The sequence below is a fragment of the Entelurus aequoreus genome, linkage group LG04 (genome assembly GCF_033978785.1).
Source record: "Entelurus aequoreus isolate RoL-2023_Sb linkage group LG04, RoL_Eaeq_v1.1, whole genome shotgun sequence".
Classification (NCBI taxonomy): domain Eukaryota; kingdom Metazoa; phylum Chordata; class Actinopteri; order Syngnathiformes; family Syngnathidae; genus Entelurus; species Entelurus aequoreus.
The window spans coordinates 63420969-63431819 of NC_084734.1; the positions used below are offsets into that span (position 1 = coordinate 63420969).

Genomic DNA, 10851 nt, shown 5'->3' on the forward strand with positions numbered 1-10851 from the left:
CACTCAAACTAACCAGTAAACATGTTTTATGGGCCAAAGCTTGAAAAGCACTTAGGCATCTTCAGAATGGATCTGACTATCATTTCAAAAGGTTTCCCTTTAGGGGACCTGTTTTTTTGTCCCCATACCATCAGAGGTCCCCTAAAGCAGTGGTCCCCAACCACCGGGCCGCGGCCCAGTACCGGTCCGTGGAATCGTTTGGTACCGGGCCGTAAAATAATTTAAAAAATTTAAAAAAATAAAATAAATACAAATTATTAAATCAACATAAAAAACACAAGATACGCTTACAATTAATGCACCAATCCAAAAAACCTCCCTCCCCCATTTACACTCATTCGCACAAAAGGGTTGTTGGGGACCACTGCCCTAAAGGTGACTGTGTAAACAGAGCGATGTCCCCATTAAATAAGCATTGCCAGAACATACACACACACACACACACACACACACACACACACACACACACACACACACACACACACACACACACACACACACACACACACACACACACACACACACACACACACACACACACACACACACTAGCCCTATTGCGCACTCACAGTTTGAAATTACAGCCAGGTCGCTACAATGATTAGGAATAACTAAAATCCACGTTGGTTAATTTCCTTGGTGTGTAGTGGAAATTTGGACCAATTGGCAGTGTGGACAACGCTGTATACACTTCCTAAATGTTTCAAACCGCACATCGCTTGTCCATTGCTTTCTGTGGACTCATATTTAAACTAGATACTAGAAAAATGTTGTAAACAGGCTAGAGACCCTTAAAAAGCACACAAAGTAGCGCAGTAGCTAAAAGCATCACGGCTCTGCTGACTGAATTAGCACCGGAGATGAACAAGAGATGTGCTACAAGGCACAACATGGCTGCCATGGATGATTTGATTTGATTTTTATTAAGGATCCCCATTAGCTGGTTGCCTCAACAACCCACTAGTCTTCCTGGGGTCCACAATTCAATACAATTACAAGTAAAAGCATATAATTATAACTACACAATACAGAAACAAATAAAAGCATCAATAAAAAACAAGCAAACAATTTACAGTCACAGAATAATAATTACCATATAAATATAACTACACAATATAAAACAAATCATCAATGAGCAAACTAATTTAAAAACTCAGATAAAATATTACTCTCTTTTTAAAAACCTGTTTACTTTCAATGCTGGTGAGAATTCGAGGCAGATGAAACGCTTGTACACTGAGACAAAGCATATTTTTATTCAGTCTGTCATGGAAAAGTTCTTACAATGAATGGGTGGTAAATCTAGCTTCCACTGTATTAACAAAAATGAGGTCCAACTGTAAGTAATTAGTGTGATTGACATGGCATTTATTATTAGTTGCTGCTCTTTTGTTTTATTTCCTGTCCAACACTGTTATTTTGTTTCCACTTCCTGTTTGCCTCCATTTGCCGTCAGTTGGCTTGTCTGAGCGCTGGCTCCCTCACCACCTGTCCCTGATTAGCAATCAGGATTCTTTCCCTACGCTTCCTGGGACTCTTTTGCCTTTCCGTGCACTTCCCTGCGCCATTATTTTTGTCAGCACATTTTAGCCTGCACATTACCTGCCGCCTCTGCGTCCTGGAGTCGCGACAAACGCAGCCGTGACTCGAAACGGTAAGAAACCATCACATATTTCACGTTAGTAAATGCGTGTGCGCACACGTTGGCAGTGCGGAGGAAGCAGATTATCCAACTTCCACAGACACTGTAAGCCTCGACAATCAATAGAAATATGCGCAGCGCAAATAAAGGCAAGAATGTGTTTGGATTAGAAGCAGGAAAAGAGACAAGGTTCACTGCTTGTCAATGACGAGGAGCAGCTTTCATGAGACAGGCCAGAACAGGTTAGCGATTATGAGTAAGAGCGGCGTGGGAATTGAGTGACTTGTTGCTTTCCTGCACACTGACACTCAGGCGTCAACGCGGCTAAAGACGCGCACGAGTGACGGGACTATTGAAGGTAGGGGACACAAGCAGGATGGATTAGAGCTGGGAGATGTGGAGGGAATCTGTCATCAGCAGAGCTGCAGGTGGTCCAGAGGTCCAGGCAGGCCATTCAACCCCGCCAGGCGAGAAAACAAGAGCACTTTTCAGCTGGGACCAGTCTGATATTTACCCTGGAATCAGATTCTCTGCAGCTTCTCGCCTCGCGTCACATTATTGTTGTCCACACACTTTCACTCGTCCCGCTGGGCCTGTGCTTGAACAGCGGGGATTATAATGGCTTCTCACGCAGCAAGAAGAAACACCATCTTCCTTTTACAATGGAAATCATAGCCGTGTGTATGTGTGCATTGTGTACTTGTGTGTGTGTGTGCATAAAATCGATGCTGTTTTACCTTCCTTTCTGTTGATAATCTGTTCCAAAAGGTCAACACACACACACACACACACATATATATATATATATATATATATATATATATATATATATATATATATATATATATATATATATATATATATATATATATATATATATATATATATATATATATATATATATATAACATCACATGGACAAAGATAAGACCTTCTGGAGGAAAGTTCTGTGGTCAGATGAAACAAAAATTAAAACTGTTTGGCCACAATACCCAGCAATATGTTTGGAGGAACACCAAACCTACCGTCAAGCATGGTGGTGGTAGTATTGTGCTCTGGGCCTGTTTTGCTGCCAATGGAACAGGTGCTTTACAGAGAGTAAATGGGACAATGAAAAAGGAGGATTACCTCCAAATTCTTCAGGACAACCTAAAATCATCAGCCCGGAGGTTGGGTCTTGGGCGCAGTTGGGTGTTCCAACAGGACAATGACCCCAAACACACGTCAAAAGTGGTAAAGGAATGGCTAAATCAGGCTAGAATTAAGGTTTTAGAATGGCCTTCCCAAAGTCCTGACTTAAACCTGTGGACAATCCTACCAAAAGCGCCTTATTGCAGTGAAACTTGCCAAGGGACATGTAACCAAATATTAACATTGCTGTATGTATACTTTTGACCCAGCAGATTTGGTCACATTTTCAGTAGACCCATAATAAATTCATAAAAGAACCAAACTTCATGAATGTTTTTTGTGCCAAACAAGTATGTGCTCCAATCACTCTATCACAAAAAAGAAATGATTATTAAATTATTGGAAACTCAAGACAGCCATGACATTATGTTCTTCACAAGTGTATGTAAATGTTGTGGTTTACAGAGGGAGATGACGGCAACAGACACCAGGGGGAAGTAATGTTCAACAATTTATTATATATATATTTAATATATATATAATAATAATAAACAAAACTAATAAACTATAGAATGGTGTGTGTGACAAAATCCAAAAGGGAATGGGTGACAGACTATGTGTAGTATTTAACTGGAGCGTTTTACCGTAAATGTTGGAGGTGCGTGTTGAGAGGAGCGGTGCTGTCCGACAAGGGCAAGGCAGGCAGGGTTGTCCAGGGGCAGAAGCGGGGTCGAGAGGCAGGAAAGAGTCGTCGTAGTCCGGGGGCAAGCGAGGAGTCGAGAACCAGGAAGCACGAGGGAGGCAGGGAAGATCCAGGAGCGCAAGACGCACAGCTTGACTCGGGGATACACACAGGGAACTGCGGGGTGAGGGAGGACACGACAATCAACGCAGGGAAAAATACAGTGATCAGGACAGAAGGCAACTAGGAAGCTGGAGACGAGATAACGGTACCCCAACAGAAGGTTATATTCCGGCCCGGCATGGCAGGTTGTGCGGGCTTATGAAGGCAGCTCGCTCGTCACTGGCAGGTGCGCTGATTCCCATTGAATGATTGCAGCTGGCGGCTGCTGCAGGGCGGAGATGCGCCCAGCGCGTCCCTGGATGTGCGTGGCCGTGGGCGTGTCCCGAGGTGCGACAAGCAGAGCTGTGTTACATGGCCTTTCCTTTGAACAACACTCAGTAAACGTTTGGGAACTGAGGAGACACAATTTTTAAGCTTCTCAGGTGGAATTCTTTCCCATTCTTGCTTGATGTACAGCTTTAGTTGTTCAACAGTCCGGGGGTCTCCGTTGTGGTATTTTATGCTTCATAATGCGCCACACATTTTCAATGGGAGACAGGTCTGGACTACAGGCAGGCCAGTCTAGTACCCGCACTCTTTTACTATGAAGCCACGTTGATGTAATACGTGGCTTGGCATTGTCTTGCTGAAATAAGCAGGGGCGTCCATCGTAACGTTGCTTGAATGGCAACATATGTTGCTCCAAAACCTGTATGTACCTTTCAGCATTAATGGCGCCTTCACAGATGTGTAAGTTACCCATGTCTTGGGCACTAATACACCCCCACACCATCACAGATGCTGGCTTTTCAACTTTGCGCCTATAACAATCCGGATGGTTCTTTTCCTCTTTGGTCCGGAGGACACGACGTCCACAGTTTCCAAAAACAATTTCAAATGTGGACTCGTCAGACCACAGAACACTTTTCCACTTTGTATCAGTCCATCTTAGATGAGCTCAGGCCCAGCGAAGCCGACGGCATTTCTGGGTGTTGTTGATAAAAGGTTTTCGCCTTGCATAGGAGAGTTTTACCTTGCAGTTACAGATGTAGCGACCAACTGTAGTTACTGACAGTGGGTTTCTGAATTGTTCCTGAGCCCATGTGGTGATATCCTTTACACACTGATGTCGCTTGTTGATGCAGTACAGCCTGAGGGATCGAAGGTCACGGGCTTAGCTGCTTACGTGCAGTGATTTCTCCAGATTCTCTGAACCCTTTGATGATATTACGGACCGTAGATGGTGAAATCCCTAAATTCCTTGCAATAGCTGGTTGAGAAAGGTTTTTCTTAAACTGTTCAACAATTTGCCCACGCATTTGTTGACAAAGTGGTGACCCTCGCCCCATCCTTGTTTGTGAATGACTGAGCATTTCATGGAATCTACTTTTATACCCAATCATGGCACCCACCTGTTCCCAATTTGCCTCTTCACCTGTGGGATGTTCCAAATAAGTGTTTGATGAGCATTCCTCAACTTTATCAGTATTTATTGCCACCTTTCCCAACTTATTTGTCACGTGTTGCTGGCATCAAATTCTAAAGTTAATGATTATTTGCACAAAAAAAAAAATGTTTATCAGTTTGAACATCAAATATGTTGTCTTTGTAGCATATTCAACTGAATATGGGTTGAAAATGATTTGCAAATCATTGTATTACGTTTATATTTACATCTAACACAATTTCCCAACTCATATGGAAACGGGGTTTGTATATATATATATATATATATATATATATATATATATATATATATATATATATATATATATGTATATATATATATATATATATATATATATATATATATATATATATATATATATATATATATATATATATATATATACTCAATTAAAAAAGCACGACTGAGTCAGCAATGTGTGGGACTCAGTTCCGTGGTATGATATCATCATCATTGGCGGTCACTCGAGCGAGTATGACGATCCTCCTGGTAGGGGGGGTATCCCTTTATGGAGGATGCCTGTGCTAACTTTGTTAAACGTGGGGAGACTGGTGCACACACAGTCATCACCCGATCCTTGACAGATCCGGATCAGGGTCCAGTGGCACGGAGTCCAAGACGACTGGGGACCCTTTTCTGCTGCAGCCTTCATCCGCCATCCCAGCCGCTGTGACGCTCCATAGGGTTAGCAATCATCCTCCGCCTGTTCCACCGTTGAGGTCTTGGGTTGTTATTTCCCCATACCTGGGCCCACATGGATGTGGGGGTGCCCTCTTCCGCCATCGGTGGTAGTTCTTACATCTACCGTCTTCCGCCTGCTCCGCCATTGAAGTCTTCACCGTATCCCTGGCTAGGGAGCAGTTAGGTACTAGGTCTTTGCCAAGGGCCACCTGAGGTAACAGTAGTAGAGGGGTTAACCTCCTAGTGCCCCAAAGACCCCATAGAGGAACCTCCACTGCCGGATGCACTTTAACGTCATGCCCAGGACGTGGTATGATAGGTACTAATGTGTCCAAATCAAAAGTGAGGTTTACAAAAAACCAAGGCACTAAAATAAAGCTACACTTCCTCTTTCCCCAGCTTATCCAGAGGTGACCCATGGATGAGTGAATGCACCGCTGGGCCAAGATGCTCGGCTCCATCATAAGTGTCACTAAAGTTGGGATGAGTGTCTTCTAAGGAGTGATGAGACGAGCCTCATAAAGATGACGGAGAGCTGGACGTGTCGCCAGCCCCTGCCAGGAAACCCCAGTGATTAACGAGAGCCGGGACACCTCCGCTAATAAGACTCATCGCTTTAATTGGCTCCATGGTATAAGAGTGTAATGGCCCCAAGTGCAGATGTGTGTGTGTGTGTGTGTGTGTGTGTGTGTGTGTGTGCCATGCACGTGTCTGTGATTAGTTTTCCACTTGTGTGTGAATGCCAGCCAGCCTCATTAGAAAGAGAGCACTTTGATAACAGCCCCCCCCCCCCCTCCAATAAGAAATCATTCAATCTGTGGTTAAGTGTCGCATGCACAGAGATACGAGGGTTAGGTTATGTCATGTCGTGCGATACGATGATCCTTGTTAATTACGTGACAGGACAGACGGCCAGGTGCTTTAAAGGTAGGTAGGCAGGTATGACTAGGGAGAAAAGAAGGGGTGGGGGGGGTGAGTCCAGAGGAGAGAGAACAGGCACAGTACAGGCAGAGCTGGTCCTTGTTAGCACACAATTCATCAGTTTTGGGAGGTCAGGGTTCATGCAGCCCTGAGGGGGCGCTGTGTGGCCTCTCACCTCTAACCCACGACCCCCGAGCCAGCACCTGGAGCCGAGGTATTTCCTCATAACATTTACTTGCAACATTTGCTCTCCAACAACACATTTGTGAGCAAACGGCTCTTTTTTGAGGGTGTGGGTCATGTTGAGCGTTGAACTGAAAGGGGATATTGTACCTTTGATATTGTACTTGGGGCGCTGTACTTTTCTGTACACGGGACATTGTATATGTCAGGTTGTACATGTCGCATTATACATGTGACGTTGTACATGTCAAATTGTGCATGGAATGTTGTACATGTCACATTGTACATCTTGCATTATTCATGTGACGTTGTACATGTGACGTTGTACATGTGATGTTGTACATGTCACATTGTACATGGGATGTTGTACATGTCACATTGTACATGTGACGCTGTACTTGTCACATTGTACATGTGATGTTGTACATGTCACATTGTACATGGGACGTTGTACATGTCACATTGTACATGTGACGTTGTACATGTGATGTTGTACATGTCACATTGTACATGTCGCATTGTACATGGGACGTTGTACATGTGACCTTGTACATGTCACATTGTACATGGGACGTTGTACGTGTCACATTTTACATGGGACGTTGTACATGTGACGTTGTACATGTCACATTGCACATGTCACATTGTACATGGGACGTTGTACATGGGACGTTGTACATGTGACATTGTACATGGGACATTGTACATGTGATTTTGGACATGGGTTGTTGTACATGTCACATTGTACATGTGACATGTACATGTGATAATGTACATGGGACGTTTTACATATCACTTTGTACATGTGACGTTGTATATGTCACATTGCACATGGGACGTTGTACATGGGACGTTGTACATGTGACGTTGTACATGTCACATTGTACATAGGACGTTGTACATGTGACATTGTACATGGGACATTGTACATGTGACTTTGGACATGGGTTGTTGTACATGTCACGTTGTACATGTGACATGTACATGTGATGTTGTACATGGGACATTTTACATATCACTTTGTACATGTGACGTTGTATATGTCACATTGTACATGTCACATTGTACATGTGATGTTGTACATGGGACGTTTTACATATCACTTTGTACATGTGATGTTGTATATGTCACATTGTACATGTCACATTGTACATGTGATGTTGTACATGGGATGTTTTACATATGACTTTGTACATATGACTTTGTACATGTGACGTTGTATATATCACATTGTACATGTAATATTGTGCATGACATGCACAATAAATAGTGCAGAACTGGGAGTAGATGGCACGTAGGAAGGAGGTAAAGAGGTCGCTACTGATGCCCCAAAGAGGTCAGCGTGAAATATGTGGCTGGAGTCTGAGCGTGAGCAACGTAAACATCCTCCTAAAATAGTTTGGCAACATGTTCATCCGTCAGCGATGTCGCATTTGCTGCTTCATCGCAGCAAAGCAGGTTAGCGGTGTCAAACATGAGTCCAGAGGGGCTTGGCCGCACTCTGACTAGTTTTACACAGCAAGTAAAGCTCTTTAGTTCCATTAACGCATACGGCAACAGTTCCTCGTTAACAGGCGCTGCAAAAACACTTCTTCACCGATCCCAGCACATTTAATCACGTCTTCCACACTAAATGTTGGATGAGTAATGTGCTGTGTATATGCACCACCTCACTTTCTACCTCTTAACTAACCAACCTAGCAGCCAAACTTGTCCTCGGTGTCATTGGGGTGTTTGGAGCCCACAATTTCATGTCATCATCTTTTTGTTGGAGGTCCCAATGAGGTCCAAATTCATGTCTGTGTCTTTCTGTAGCTATCCAGATCCTCGCCAAAATGTCACGGCTCCTTCATTTGCCCAGGTGGCCCCCTGCATGCCCTTTCCTAGCCGCTCAAAGGCTGCGGCCGTCATCAAGGGCAAAGATGGAATCTTTGAAGAAGTGAGAGGATCTGTTCTTATAAAATCATTAAGCAGCGTAGTGGTCTCATTATTGAGACTTCCGTCTTCCAATAAGCGTTCCTCTTCCTCTCCTGGAACACATCTTCCTGTGTGCAAGACAACCACAGGAATAAAAGTTATTTTTTAATTTCAGTTTTATTTAAGTCTTGTATTTAATTTGTTTTCCAGTATTTGAAATGTTCTTACTGTGTTCTGTGTAGAGCGGGAGCGATTGAACTTAGCTGGAATTTAGGTTCAGGTTCTGACCTCCAATAAAACTCAACGTACATCGTTGTCGCAGGGACTGGTCCAGAGGCCGAGGGCCACCTGTAGCATGATCAACACAACAACACAGCGCTGTGTTGTACAGCGGGCTTGTGGAACTGAATTGGGAATGTCTTCCAAATTCTAATCCAATTCCATGAATTTGAATTGAATTCAAACTGTTGTGGAATTAAAAACCATGAAATTGCAACTAATAATTTTGGTGTGTTCCAGAATCTCACTTTACACTACATTACATACATGATTACACAGCACCTGTCATGACAGTTATTAGTTTTTGTTTTATTTCCTGTCCAGCTCTCTAATTTTTGTTTCCACTTCCTGTTTTCCTCCATTTGACACCACTTTGGTCTGAGTGCTGACTTCCTCACCAGGCATCAGGGCACACCTGTCCCTGGTAGCCAATCAGGATGCTTATAATGTCATTATTGCTTTCTGAACTGGGCTGGATCATTTTTGGGTTGAGTCATTTTTTTTTTTCAACTCCCCCCCCCCCCAATTTGTTTTGTTGTACCCACTCTAATAAAATAGTTTTAATCTGCACTTAGCCTACTATTTCTGCACCCTGGGGTCCAGACCAAAAACGGCAACATGGATTGTAACAGAACCTCATTTAAACGGAATTACAGCAAATGGAAAATGAATCATGGAAAATTTAAAATAAAATCATCTTTTATAAGACAAACAGTTCAATTTGATGTATTATAACTTTTAAAATAATGGCAAACATACTTAATTTACTTCATTTATACACAAGCTATGGATATTATATCAGTAGAAAAAACTGCATTTAGTTTAGACAATAAGGAGTCATATTTTGGAATATGGGATCCATTATTTAAATGTGTTTTAAATATTAAATTAACCTAAAATATGACTTCTTTTATCTTTGTGGAAAATATTGGACACAATGTGTTGTCAAGTTTTTGAGATGTGATGCAAGTGTAAGCCACTGTGACACTATTGTTCATTTTTTAAATGTTTTTATTTATTTTTGTATAAATGACTGTGATGATAATGTCAATGAGGGATTCCTAATCACTGCCATGTTGGAATTCTTATTAATATTGATACTGTTGTTGATATTATTAATTTTTGTTTGACTACTTTTGGATTGTTTGTGTCATGTTTGTGTGTCCACTGAATTGCTCTGTTGATTGCTATTCTGAATGTTGCTGGGCCGGGTTTGGTTTTGGAATTGGAATTGTATTACTATGGTATTATTGTGTATTATTTTGTTGGACTGATTAATAAAAAAAACAACAACTACTTCATTTCCAAAATGGCAGGGATTTGTGTTTAATTGTAGTGTTTAACATAGTTATTAGTATTCAAGCCAAAACCTTTGTTAAACTTTACATTACATTACATTAATGTACATCAGAGCTATTCAAATTTTTGTATTTTTTGTATTTTTTGTATTTAGTGTATTAGATTCAGCAACTAGTGTTTGGATCCCACTGTACGCAATATCTGAAGAGCATGGAAAAAAGCATTTCACTGTGGTGTACTCTGCATGTGACGAATAAAACCTTGAACCTTAAACGTGACAAATTATTCTTGTTTGCTCAAAGAAAAGTATTGCATTAAATCTACTTCCTGTAAGTCTAATTCAACATCCTGTGGGCGGATTCATTTCACTTCAAATCCCTCAAACAAAGTAAATGGAAATTCCCAAATTGGGAGTTTTGCACGAGTCTGCAGGACAAGCAGTTTGTGTTTAGATAACAGTGTGTTTAGAAAGTGTTGCCGTCTATTGGCAGCACTTTTCAAAAGTTCAACCCCCGACCCCCCAAAAAAGTAACTTTCTTCCAGGTC

The 10851-nt window shown here is 42.0% G+C and overlaps 1 long non-coding RNA gene across 1 annotated transcript; it reads left to right on the top strand.

Moving 5' to 3' along the window:
• Positions 1 to 1569: 1569 nt before the first annotated feature.
• On the top strand, positions 1570 to 8712 carry LOC133647952 (uncharacterized). The gene is made up of 3 exons (XR_009825811.1): positions 1570 to 1654; positions 6106 to 6337; positions 8626 to 8712. It is a non-coding gene; the product is annotated as an uncharacterized LOC133647952 (long non-coding RNA).
• Positions 8713 to 10851: the final 2139 nt, after the last annotated feature.